This window comes from Drosophila suzukii, chromosome Y (genome assembly GCF_043229965.1).
Source record: "Drosophila suzukii chromosome Y, CBGP_Dsuzu_IsoJpt1.0, whole genome shotgun sequence".
Taxonomy (NCBI): Eukaryota; Metazoa; Arthropoda; class Insecta; order Diptera; family Drosophilidae; genus Drosophila; species Drosophila suzukii.
In genome coordinates, this window is record NC_092085.1 from 3,386,888 (window position 1) to 3,400,288 (window position 13,401).

At 44.0% G+C, this 13,401-nt stretch overlaps 1 long non-coding RNA gene across 2 annotated transcripts in view; it reads right to left on the reverse strand.

Moving 5' to 3' along the window:
• Positions 1-13,401, reverse strand: part of LOC139353662 (uncharacterized) — a 397,947-nt gene that overhangs the window by 75,936 nt on the left and 308,610 nt on the right. The window lies entirely within an intron of this gene.

Consider the following 13,401-nt stretch of genomic DNA (forward strand, 5'->3'; position numbering starts at 1 on the left):
TCTTTTTATTTTTAAATTTTCTCGCTTTTTGGGGACCAAATCGAAAAATCTAAAATGCTAGATTGTTAAGAAAGAAAAGATCTATCGATCTAGGTAGGTTTGAGACACATCCGAGGTCTATTAATGTTTCAAAAATGCATTTGAAAAATCGTGTCCCCACAATTTTCTTAACTGCTCCCCTCGCAGAGGTTGTGCCAATATGCACGATAAGCCAAGCTATTGGGGGTTAATTCAAGCTCCTTTTCTGAAAGTTTCATTAAAATCAAACCCACAGTTTTCGAGAAAATAGCCTAACAGCGACGCAACCTCGGATTTTCCCCATACAAAAAAGGGGGCAAAAATGAAATTACCTACGGCTCCACTCCTAGAAGTTGTGCCAACATGCACGGTATATGGGTAGATAGGGGATAATCTAAGGAGTGTTCTGTGAAATTTTTATCAAAATCAAACCCACAGATTTTGAGAAAACTGCTTTACAGTTGGGGGTGCTAAAAAGGTTAATAAAAGACCGTTTAATCCAGAAACTGAACCTTTAGATACTAAGACATGAACCACAATGTAAACAGCTTAGCCATGACAATCATTCGACGCTAACTTTCTATAACTTTATACAACTTTCACAGAGGTTGTGCCAACTTGCACGGTATCGCATTAGAAGGGGCATCATTTTAGCTAATTTCTGAATAAATTACAGGCAATTCAAATCCACAGTTTTCGAGAAATTTAAGTATTTTCAATTATGGCTTTTGCCACGCGGTCACACTGTCCAGGCCAGCGAGAAATCGTATGCACCCGTGACATCAACCATCAAAATATATATGCAAATTTTAATTAATTCATACAACTCTCACAGAGGTGCACGGTGTCGCATTCGAAGGGGCATCATTATAGCTAATTTCTGAGTTAATTACAGGCAATTCAAACCCACAGTTTTCGAGAAATTCAAGTATTTTCAATTACACTGTCTAGACCAGCGAGAAAGCAAATTCAGCCAAGACATTTACCACGAAAAGGTATTTATCGATATATCGCCAAGTGCCAAGCTACGACCTACAACACTTAATTGAGCCAATCGAATACTTTTGGCAGCCAAGTATTGAAAAATATATATTTTATGTTTCAAATTTTCATTGTGATATGTATGCACCCCCTAATTGGTATTTATTTCCCTATTATTTTAATGTATAATTCATCGAAATCGAGCCAGTGGTTTGGTAGAATTTAACATTTTATTGATTTAAGAAAAATATAAAAATTACCTATTTGCTATTGTGGAGTTGCCATACTGCCGAACAGAATCCCCGTTACTTTGAATTAGAAGCTCGTGCAGAGAAGTAAAGTGAAAAGAAAATAAAAGCTGAAATTTATAATAAAACTTAAAACATAGATACATCATGTGTAATTTATTCGTATTAAAACTATTTTGCTGCTCGCTAATGCGATTAGTGTGAGTGCTGGCAGCGCGGTTGCCAAACGATTTAAAAATCGCTTAACAGACAACACATCCGCGGCCCAGCTTCATCGCGCCCAACATCCCAGCTTCCACAAAGTGCATATCGATTTCCTTCTGTGTCGACATGTTGATGTCCCAGTGCCACAGAGAGTCTGCTGCATCATTTCTAAGTCTCCTCCGGCTTTTGTTTGAGTTTCGATTCGTGACTTCTCCATCCTGGTTGAAAGTAAATCCGCTCGACACAAAAGGAGCGCGCAGAAGCACACGGAGCATAGCTGGTACAGCGAGGAGCACTCTTCAACTTCCTCCCTCCCCGGCATCGCTATCTTCGTTATCCTTATCATTATCCGGCATACGCGCGGAAACATCGTCCACCCCGAGTAAACAATGTTGGCGCCTGGAAACACTCAAGTGCAATATTTGGCAACAATAACTTAATGTCTACATAAGGTTTTTTCGGATCGTGACTGCAACTCCAGTGGCGGCTTATCAATGTTTAACCAGAGCTGCATAACAGGCGCAGAGCTACAGCAATAAGCCCCGGAGGAGATACTGCTGAGAAGACTTGGATATTTTTGAGAAAAAATTTTTTTATTGGACGGAAGAGGCGAGCCCCAAGTGGTATGCATAGCCGAGGACATCGGGCAGGTGCTGAAATCCCATTCTCCCCCAACTAACATTCCGGGGATATGGCGACAAATCCGCTCTTAATTAATTAACATTTGACTTTGTGTACCGCCATGTGAGCTAATTAGAGGTCGCGACCCCCCGCATGGCGACCCCAATTAGTCGCCCCATTCGATTAAACCCGAGTGCGCTTCGGCTGCATTCCGGAATGGTGTCATACCTGCCATAAAGCATGTCTGCCAGCCGTCAAAGGCGCCGTGTCAACACGACCATTGCACTTCTGCTCCGGCGGGACCAAGATGACATTGCATCACCACCATCGATTCCAGTGGGTCAACAGCCGTCCCGGTGACGGGGTTGCCATCCCCCCGACCCAGGGCTTAGTTCGGTGCGTGTGATTAAACAATTGCATGGCCGGGTGGGAAGCCCTATTTGCCTTTCGGAAAAGAAATTCCTGGAACGGCCCTTATTAAATTGCTCAACCTAAAAGTTTTGAATTTCTCACACGGACACCCTACAACAATTTGGCTCTCAAGTGGCGGCAATGTGCCAAGTGGGGGTATTATTTCAAGTGCAGTGGCGTTCATGACTGGGACCCCGGGTGGAGCGGACGCGTCCGCAAAACATTACTCAAATCGCCCCTAATGGTGGTGTATTTATATTTCGGGGCACGGAGGCCAGCTGACCGACTCATGGACGCGCAACAATTCCATTTACAAATTATAGCTTCGGTGTTTTATAACATATAACCTCCTAAGCTTGGAAATAATTTTTATTTATTTATTTATATTCTGGTTTTGGGACAATTGCAAATTGCCACCAACAACTTAATTTAGCTATAGCTACTGGGCCTTAAGCTATTTACATATTTTCTGCAAAAGTTTATTTATATATAGTTATTAACAAAATTTAGATATTGTTATATAAGCGTATGGCCTTGATGAAATCATTGGCGCTGGCGATATTGGTGGATTTTGGGGATAGGGCATCAGGTGACTTTATGGAGAGGAAAAAATGCCGCACGTTGTTTCGCGTACCGCAGTGCTCGCACTGGGGTGGGGGTTGTTTATTGAGAACATGCTCATGGTTGTATCTTGAGTGTCCAAAACGTAGTCTTAAGAATTTTGTGAGATCTCTGCGGTTGATGTTGTCTTCGGATGGGATGGTGTAATCTTTAATTGATCATTTCTTTTTGTTGACATATTTGTAGTGGTCAGATACGTTTTGTCAGATCGATTCCATTTGTTTTTTGAAAGTATTTTTAATGAATAACTGTGTGTCTGTGAAGTTATAGTTGCATTCCATAACCTGTGGGCTTCTTTTGTTGTGAGCTTCTTTTGCTGCTAGGTCTGATGTGTCGTTACCTGGAATCCACAGTAATATAATCTTTGGTTGGTGGCGGTTGAGGATGTCTCGAATACGAACGGTATAGAAAGATTGGTTATTGGTGTTGGTAACTAAAGTTACAGCCCTTCAGTTAAAAAAAAAAGTTTCACTTGTGAATCACCTTGTGAATCCCGTGGGACATGTCCTCTTGCACAAGTGAAGAACAAGTGACGCTCCATATAGTAAATTGTATGGGATGTCCGCATTTTCACAAGTGAAAATTCAAATGAAAATTTTTCGAAGTCCCACGGGATTTCACTTGTTCCTTTTTTTTTCGGCCAAAGAGCTAGTGGGATGGCTCTGAGGGCGCCGAGCTGAAGGCTACCGAACGGGTCGCAGGTTGCGGATAGCGAGCGCCCTGGTTCTCCAGGGTAGCTACGAATAAGCGTGGAAGTTGGACACGGCCCGGCTACCACCAAGCCCCCAACACGAAGCGCAAATAAGTAGCCCCGGACAGTCAGCGGGTATCTGCGCCGTAGCAGTACCGACGTCGCGCTTGTGCTGCCGCCTCCGACAAATAGCTCACACACACCCCTGCCCACACGCTCTGTACCTACCTCTTCCCTACCCACACAACTCATCTCACCCCGGGCTGGACTAAGGTGTCACTCGTACCGTGCCGAGAGTCAATCTGGCTGGGAGCCCGAGTCATCAAACAACTCAGTCTCAAACGGTGAGCTCAGGCAAGTGGCGACCGCCTGTTCTAATTCAGCCTTACCCGGGTACGGCGGATCTCTGCCCGGGTGGACCTGTCCTTTCTCCGCAGCTCGTGGGAATTAACATGAAGAATTTAACAAATATAAAACTAAAAGACTGCACAAGACAAGAGCCCGACACTCTTATAAAGTCGGAAGTCGTAACCAACGACGAAAGAAAAAGCAAGATCACGGCTCTGACTACCCCAGTCCACGTGACGTCCACCCCTGCCAAGGCCAGCGAACAACGCAGCCGGCTAAGCCCAACTCGCCATAGCGACAAGCCCAAGCCTCCCACCAGCGTATGTGTGGCTAACAAGCCACTCCAACCTGAGGGTAGCGCTAAGGCCGGTCTCGTGGTGAGTACCAGGGCAAAGGAGTTTAAAAGGGTACCACCTAACCAGGCAGGACCTCTTGAAAGAAGGAAGGCTTCTAGGATCCTCAAACGGCTGGCCACCAATCCGATACGGGAGGATCAGACATCGAAATTGGATTACCTGAAAATCCAAGAGGACATAGCCTGGGCAAAGGCAATTATCCCAGACTTCGACATCGCTATGACCACCACCCACAGCAACAAGCGAGAGAGGTCGATGGAGTCAGCTCAACCAGCGAGCAAGAAGGCTAAGGTAACCAACCGCGGCACATGGTCGAGATCCTTTGCGGAAGTGGTAAAGGATCGGAAGATCATTGGTGTCACCGACCAGAGCGTTGAAGGCGGAAGGATCCAAGAAACCAATGGGGTCTGGTTAGACGGGCCCTTGCATCAGTGGCCTTGAAAGTGCTGGACGAAAACCCAGGCCCGCCACCCGATTGCACAGATGCAGGGTGGTACCAGGGCAATGTAATGTAGAACAGTCAAAACAAAGAACAAACCCCCATTGTGGAACCCAACCCTAGCGAACCTTAAAAGAGAGTGTAGAACTTATTTCAATAAAGCTAAATACAACAATAGCGAATCCTCCTGGAATTTATATCATACAAAACTAAGCCTATACAAAAAGGAAATTAGAATATCAAAACGAAGAGCCTGGGCTAACTTCTGCAGTGGTATAGAATCTACTGCGGAGGAATCCAGACTCAGAAAAATTCTAGCTAAAGCTCCAGCGACCATTGGCTATCTTAAAACCAATGCTGACAGCTGGACGGAAAACATTCAGGAAACCGTTGAACTACTATTAGACACCCACTTCCCTAAGAACACCCATGTAGTGGAGGACCTCCACATAGAGGAGAATTTAGACGACCAGAGTATTGACAACATTTCAAACCCTGGCCGCATTCAGTGGGCTGTCAACTCTTTTAAGCCCTTCAAATCACCTGGCCCAGATGGGTTCTTCCCGGCCCAGTTACAACGGACACTAGATATGTCCCTTCCCTGGCTGACAGCCATCTTCCACGGCTGCCTTGCTCTAAACCATATTCCAACAAGGTGGCTGGACGTTAAGGTAATTTTTATACCGAAAGCCGGCAAGCCCTCCCACACCAACCCAAAGGACTTCCGCCCGATCAGTCTCTCTTCCTTCTTGTTGAAGACCCTGGAAAGGCTAATCGACACCCATATCAGACTAACCATCGACCATAGCCTACTCTCTGACGCACAGCATGCGTACCGTAAGGGTAGGTCAACCGATACCGCCCTCCACTCTCTAGTGTACAGTACAGAACGAGGCCTCCGCAATAAGGAATACTCTCTTGTAGCGTTTCTAGACATAGAAGGCGCCTTTAACAACGTCACCCCAACGCCGATTAGTTGTGCTCTGACTGAACTGGGCATTGAGTGGCCCATAGTGGGACTCATACACACCATGCTAACCAGCAGGGTAGTGCACTCCACTATGGGACCGGCCCACTCGACCAGGAACGTCAGTAGAGGAACCCCACAAGGGGGCGTACTCTCACCTCTTCTATGGGTTTTAGTGGTCAACAAACTGCTTTCACTCCTAGAAGAGGCGGGCACAAAAGTGGTAGCCTACGCGGATGACGTGGTTATCCTACTGCAGGGTAAATTCCCGCAAACCCTTTGCAATCTAATGGAGACAGCCCTATCCACCCTCTCCCGGTGGACTGCTGGCTGTGGACTGTGAGTTAACGGAAAAAACCGAAATAGTTCTCTTTACAAGGAAGTACAAGGTACCAATTCTAGTTCCCCCAAAACTACACCAAACGCGCCTAACCTTTAGCAACCAAGCAAAGTACCTAGGTGTCATTCTTGACAAAAAGCTCCTCTGGACTGATAACATCCTAGATCGCACACGCAAAGCGGCCATAGCCCTCTTCGCTTGTAAAAAAGCCATGGGGAGGAAGTGGGGTTTCTCCCCCATGATAGTTCACTGGCTATATAGTGCAATAGTCAGGCCCATTCTACTCTACGGAAACATCGTTTGGTGGCCTTCTCTAGATAAAAACAGTAACCTCCGGATCCTTCACAAGATCCAAAGAAGCGCAGAGCTCTGCATCAGTGGGGCGCTGCGCACTACCGCCACTGAGGCACTAAATACAATTCTCGATCTCCAACGCCTGGACCTACTTGCCAAAAGCTGGGCATCAGCCACAGCGCTGAGGCTCCGTGAAGCAGCGGCATGGACAACAGGCTCCACGGGTCACTCCAATATCCTATCAAAGCATTCACCCCTACCACGTTATACAGACTACGCCCCACCCAAAGTCGACTTCAAAAGAAGATACAAAATTTATATACCCACCCGTTCAGACTGGGACAACCTCCCACATAAATTCGTAAACGCCGTCAACATATACACTGACGGCTCCAAGCTTAACTCCCAAACAGGTGGGGGAGTCTTTTCCCCCGAACTAGACTTAAAAGTCTCATTCCGCCTACCAGACCACTGTAGTGTTTTCCAAGCGGAAGTGATTGCAATTCAGGAAGCCACTACCCACCTGAACACGTCTGTACATCAAGACATAGATATCTTCATCTTCTCGGATAGTCAAGCTGCCCTCAGGCCCTCGACTCCTACACAACGAGCTCAAAAACAATCTCTGAATGCCGCAAATCTCTTAACGAGATGGCCACTCATCTGAGTATCAACCTCATCTGGGTGCCTGGAGACCGCAACATTGAGGGCAACTGCATAGCAGACGAGCTAGCAAGACAGGGGACAACCGCCGATATCCTTCGCGATAAGGATTCGGTAGGGATGCACATGGCTACCTGCAAGCTCCATCTCAGGCAGAGATTCTATACTCTTTCCAACAACCGTTGGAACTCAATCTCAACATGCCACAATTCTAGACTCACATGGCCAAACTACAACACGAAAAGAACAAAAACTCTCCTACAATGTAGCAGGGAGAACATCTCCACTCTCCTAAATGCCCTCACGGGCCACTGTCTTATAGGGACTCATGCGATAAGGCTGGGTCTAAGTAACCACGACTTCTGCCGCAGCTGCAAACAGATAGACGAAGAGGAGAGCATCGAACACCTCCTATGCTTCTGCCCAGCGCATAACCTAAAGCGCTTTCAAACCCTAGGTTGCTACACACTTCCGAACCTTGCGGCCATTCAGGACGTAAGCATTCAAAAACTACTATGTTTCTTGAGAAAAACAGAATACTTCGCGAAAGCAGATAACCCATGAGCTAGGGAAACGGATCTTTTCGGAGATCATGTGGTATCACAAGGGGCCCATTGTGGCCTAAGTGAGGGGACTAATATTTAGTCTCCAACCACTCCTACCTAACCTAACCTAACCTAACCTATACCTATTTTTCGTATGGCCTGTCACGTGCCGGTGACACGTCCCAAGTGAAATCACTTGTGAAAATAACATTTTTCCCATGAGTTTTCACTTATGAAATCACTTGCAAGTGACACGTCCCAAGTCCAATCACTTGTGAAAATCAGATTTTTTCCATGCGTTTTCACTTATTAAATCACTTGCAAGTGACACGTCCCAAGTGAAATCACTTGTGAAAATCAAATTTTTTCCATGAGTTTTCACTTATTAAATCACTTGCAAGTGACACGTCCCAAGTGAAATCACTTGTAAAAATCAGAATTTTTCCATGAGTTTTCACTTATGAAATCACTTGCAAGTGACACGTCCCAAGTGAAATCACTTGTGAAAATCAGATTTTTTCCATGAGTTTTCACTTATTAAATCACTTGCAAGTCACGCGTCCCAAGTGAAATCACTTGTGAAAATCAGAATTTTTCCATGAGTTTTCACTTATGAAATCACTTACAAGTGACACGTCCCAAGTGAAATCACTTGTGAAAATCAGATTTTTTCCGCGAGTTTTCACTTATAGAATTTAAAATACATAAATTTGTATATATTTTTAAATATATATTAATTAAATAATGTTATTTAGGTTTTCTGTTAAAGGACAATTATTGTTAGTAAGCCTAATTTTGTGTTACGTTAATTTGCTTTTTACATTGGTCATCGCCTTCCTTAAACCTTTGTCCGGGTCCTCCGAATCCTTGGCCAACGCTCCTGATAACGATCGTAACGAGTGATACACCAATCGAAAGGTATCGCAAAAACCAAAAAGATTGCATACCAAGACTTTCGAAATATAGATTTGTTTGGGAGAAAAGGCGGTCAAAGTGTAAAAGTAAAATTTTAGAAAATTGGAGCTGCTGGATACGGTCGTGCTAAAAACCCCCGGCTATTTAGCTAGTTTTATTCTTACTGGGAATACGCGTCGAATGACACCTCATTTGTTGAAATGAATTTTAAAAGCAGTTAAAACTTATACCAAAAGTACACCAAACTTTTATAAACTATATACTTATGTTTGTTTAATTAAGTTTAGTTCGGCCTAACTTGTTTCCAGTCCATTTTGAAAGTACTTAGACCAGATAATAATGAGAAACAATACGATCCTTGAACGATCACATTTTCCCCAATTTCAAAGGCGACTCAACATACAAGCTCAAAGTGTCCCAACTTACAGACCTCCTAATTTTCCGACCTCTCCCCTAAAAATTAAAAAAATTACATGAATATTTTCTTGTTATTTTCAGAAATAAAAATTTAAACGTGACCAAGGCTATAGAAGCCGCTTTAGAGCTAGGACTAATAGGGACGTCAGGCCGTTTGTCAGAAAACGAGTACCAAATAATTCTTACGTCTTTACGTTAAAATTGTTGTATTGCCATTAGTGGATATTTTAAGCAAAAAAAATGCTCCCAAAAAATGGCAGAAACGAATTTTCCTAAATTACAAAAGAGTTTTAGAAAAGTTGAATTTAAAAAGAAAGACTTTTTTATTGGAAAATAAATCAGAGAAATCAGAAAATGAATTTCCTGAAGTTAGTATCCCAAATTTCAATGGTAATAAAGACGGAGTCGAATTAAATGAAGATCTTAATATTACTTTAAGTTCTTCTTCGATTTCCATTCCGTTTGACGAAAGTCATATCGAAGCTACATTAAAATGTCTTCGAAAAACTTGTCGGCTTGGCAACACAAGTTTCAATGTTGATGTGGAAATGGTGAATCTAGACCCAAATCACATTCGCTTACCACAGCCGTGTAAAATTTTAATAGCTGAAATGCAAATTCAGAATTTTCTGGAAATAGTGTTGAAATGCAGCACAAAGTTTTCAGAAAAAAAAAGCATGGAGCACGTGATAAGAGAAAACTTTATCTCTGTTAATAATGCGTGTTCAATTAACTTCAAGAGTTTGCGAATGAATAAGGAATCGTTTTGTGCTTATGCATATTGTCAAGATCCCGCTTGCAACTTTTACAAGTTTCAGGGATCTTTTAATGGAAATGTAAAAATGTTTTCGAAAATGTGAACACCGCCTAATATAGTATATACCAAACCTTCGATATTAGTGTAGAATAAGTCCCTTTTTATAATGTTACCAGACTCTGAAAATGTAAGGTAGTCGAGGCAGAGTCGTACTCAAGAGCAGAACGTGCGCAGAACACTTATAGTTATAAGATGAAACGATGTCAGCACAGTCAGCGGCAATTTCACAATTGCAAAACGAGATGAAGGAACTAAAGGACATGTTAGCTCAACTAGTTACCGTTCAAATGGGAAACGCAGCAGCAGCACATGCAGGAAATTAGCAACAGCACCCAATAATCGATTTGGATATCAACGAGATCAACAACGAGAGCATTCCTGTACAGGCTACTAACAACGTGAGGCAAGTTTCAGTCAAGGAAATTGCTAACACCTTGCCAGAATTTGATCCCAACGACGACAACGCCATTTCAGTCAATCAGTTCATCGATCGTGTAAACAAAGTGGTTGATGCCTACCAGTGGGACGAGAAGTTCCTGTTACTCGCCATTTATACAAAGCTTAAAGGTCCAGCCAAGATGTGGCTTGATTCATCACCCATTCTACACACTACGTGGAAAAACTTCGCCGAAGCTATACAGGATGCGCTCGGAGCAAATCCAGACGAAGCAGAAGTGCATTTCAACATGGGCAATGCAACCAGGCGACCAAAGGAGACGGTAAAGGAGTACTGTTTCAGGATGTCAGCCCTTGGGGTGCGCTACAAGCTCAGCGAGGCAGCGATCATCAGATATGTTCGCGCAGGTCTACAGCATCGTGAATTGCAAAACAGTATTGCAGCAATTCATTTCGCCACAATGAAACAGGTTCGTGATGCAGCCGAATCGTATTTCTTTAATCGATGTCGGCCAAATACGAGCAAGAAAGAGTATTCACCGAAAGCCAGCAACTTCGAGCAGAAACCAGACAGCGATGTTAAACCACCAAGGACAAAGGAATCCGTTATATGCTACAACTGCGGAGAAAAAGGACACTTTGCCAATTCGTGTCCAAAGGAGAAGAAAAAGTCACGCTGTACCAAATGCAACAAGTTCCACGAGCCAAATGGAAGTTGCCAAGCCACCAATGTCATGCGTGTAGGAGCCGCAAATCAGGACAAACTTTTCACAAGGAAAATCTGCGTACACTCGCACGATTACAGCGCCTTCATCGACACGGGTAGTCAAGCCAGTCTCATCCGACAATCGGTTGCCGAGCAAATAAACGCCAAGCGCCACAAGTGCTCTATGAAGATTAGAGGCATTTGCGGAGGTTCATGTATCCTCACAGAAGCGATGACTGTGGATATGGATATCGATGGGAAGACGATTACAGCGAAAGTGTATATAGCAGACAACGATATATTGCAGGAGGACTTTCTGTTGGGACAGGACGTCATCATCTCCGCTCATCTCGAGCTCAACTTTGAGTCAGGCGATTCTAAAATCGAACGAGCAGTCCATCAGCCAACAACCCCTGTAAGCACCAATATCGGGAAGCTGCTAGAAAATTTTAAGAACGAAAAAAAATTTAAACAAATGCGCAGCTTACTGGAGAACTTTGCCGATGTTTTCTCGGCAGGATTGGAAGGCATAGGAAAGACAAGCGTGGTCAAAGCAGACATCACCGTCGAAAGCAATCAGGTAGTAGCACAAGCCCCATACCGAGTATCCGAGCCAAAGAAAGAAATCGTAAGCAGCATGGTCGACGAGCTGCTAAAGCAGGACATCATCACGTTGTCAACATCAGAGTACGCCAGCCCGGTGGTGCTCATCAAGAAGCCGAATGGTAGCGATCGAATGTGCGTCGATTACCGCCGCCTAAACAAGCTGATCAAGAAGGAGAATTTTCCAGTACCGAACATCGAAGAACGTCTGCAGCAGGCGAAAAGGTTTAAGTACTTCTCATCCCTAGACCTCAACAGTGGATACTATCAGATAGAGATAGTCCTAGAGAGCCGAAAGTTTACCATCACCACAGATGGATTATACGAATTCAAGCGACTTCCGTTCGGATTGAAGAACGCACCTGCGGTTTTTAATCGACTCATGGCAGAGTTACAAAAGAGAGTGCAGAAAGGCGACATGATACACTACATGGACGACATCCTTATTGGCAGTCAAACATTTGATGAGATGTACGAGAAGCTTGAGAGGATCCTAAAAGTTTTAAAGGAGTGCGGATTAACGCTAAACCTGGACAAATGTGAGTTATATAAGCAGTCAATAACATTCCTTGGTCACCAGATACACGCAGAAGGAAGACGAACGCCATCAGAATTTTCCCGAAACCAGCCAATGTTACCGATGTGAGAAAGTTTTTGGGTCTCACTGGTTATTTCCGAAAATTCGTTGTCGCTGGATATGCCATAATTTCAGCGCCATTAAGAATCCTATTGCGCAAGGATCAGCCGTTTTCGTGGAAAGCGCCACAAGAAGAAGCCTTCGACGAATTAAAAAAATGTCTAATATCAAACCCAGTTGTCACCTGCTATCGTCTAGACGCAGAGCATAAACTACATACCGATGCCAGCGCCGTTGGTTTAGCCGGAGTTTTGCTACAACGTGAGGAGGACCAGCTGAAACCAATCGCTTATTATAGCCGAGCTACTTCTAAGCCGGAGAAAAATTACCACAGCTACGAACTTGAGGCTCTAGCTGTCCTGGAATCGTTGGATCGATTCAAATACTACATTTATGGCAAAAAGATAAAGGTTATCACCGACTGCAATGCTCTAAAGACGTCGATGGAGAAACGAGAACTGATACCCCGGATTGCAAGATGGTGGTTACGCATTCAAGAATTCGACATAGATATCGTTCATCGAGCAGGAACACAGATGAACCACGTAGACGCACTCAGACGAGCTCCGTTCGAAGATGCTCGAGAGATGGATACCGCAAGTCTGAAAATAGCAAAAACGATAATCGACGAAGAGGACTGGCTATTTTCCATACAACTACAGGACGAGAAAATACAGAAAATTGTCGCAAACATGAAATTGGAAAAGAAATCTGAGAGCGTCGAGTATGTGATGGAGCAAGATCGCTTGTTTCGAAAACATGGCAACAATTTATTATGGGTTGTGCCGAAGCAGTTGAGATTCCACATTTTACATGAATGTCACGATAAGGCCGGACATATGAGCACGGATAAGACTATGGCAAGAATTCTAAACTTATTTTGGTTTCCCCGAATGCGAAACTATGTCAAAAGCTACATCAAATCCTGTGTGGGCTGTGCGTTTTATAAAACACCAGGTGGACGTCAGGAAGGTCATACCACTACGATGACATTAAGCCGATTCCCTTTTCCACGATACACATGGACCACCTGGGGCCATTTCCGAAGAGTTCCAAGAGAAACGAGCATATTTTGGTAATAGTCGATGCATTCACCAAGTTCACCATTGTACGAGCGGTGAAAAGTACAGCCACTAAACACGTCCTGGATGTCCTGCAAGATG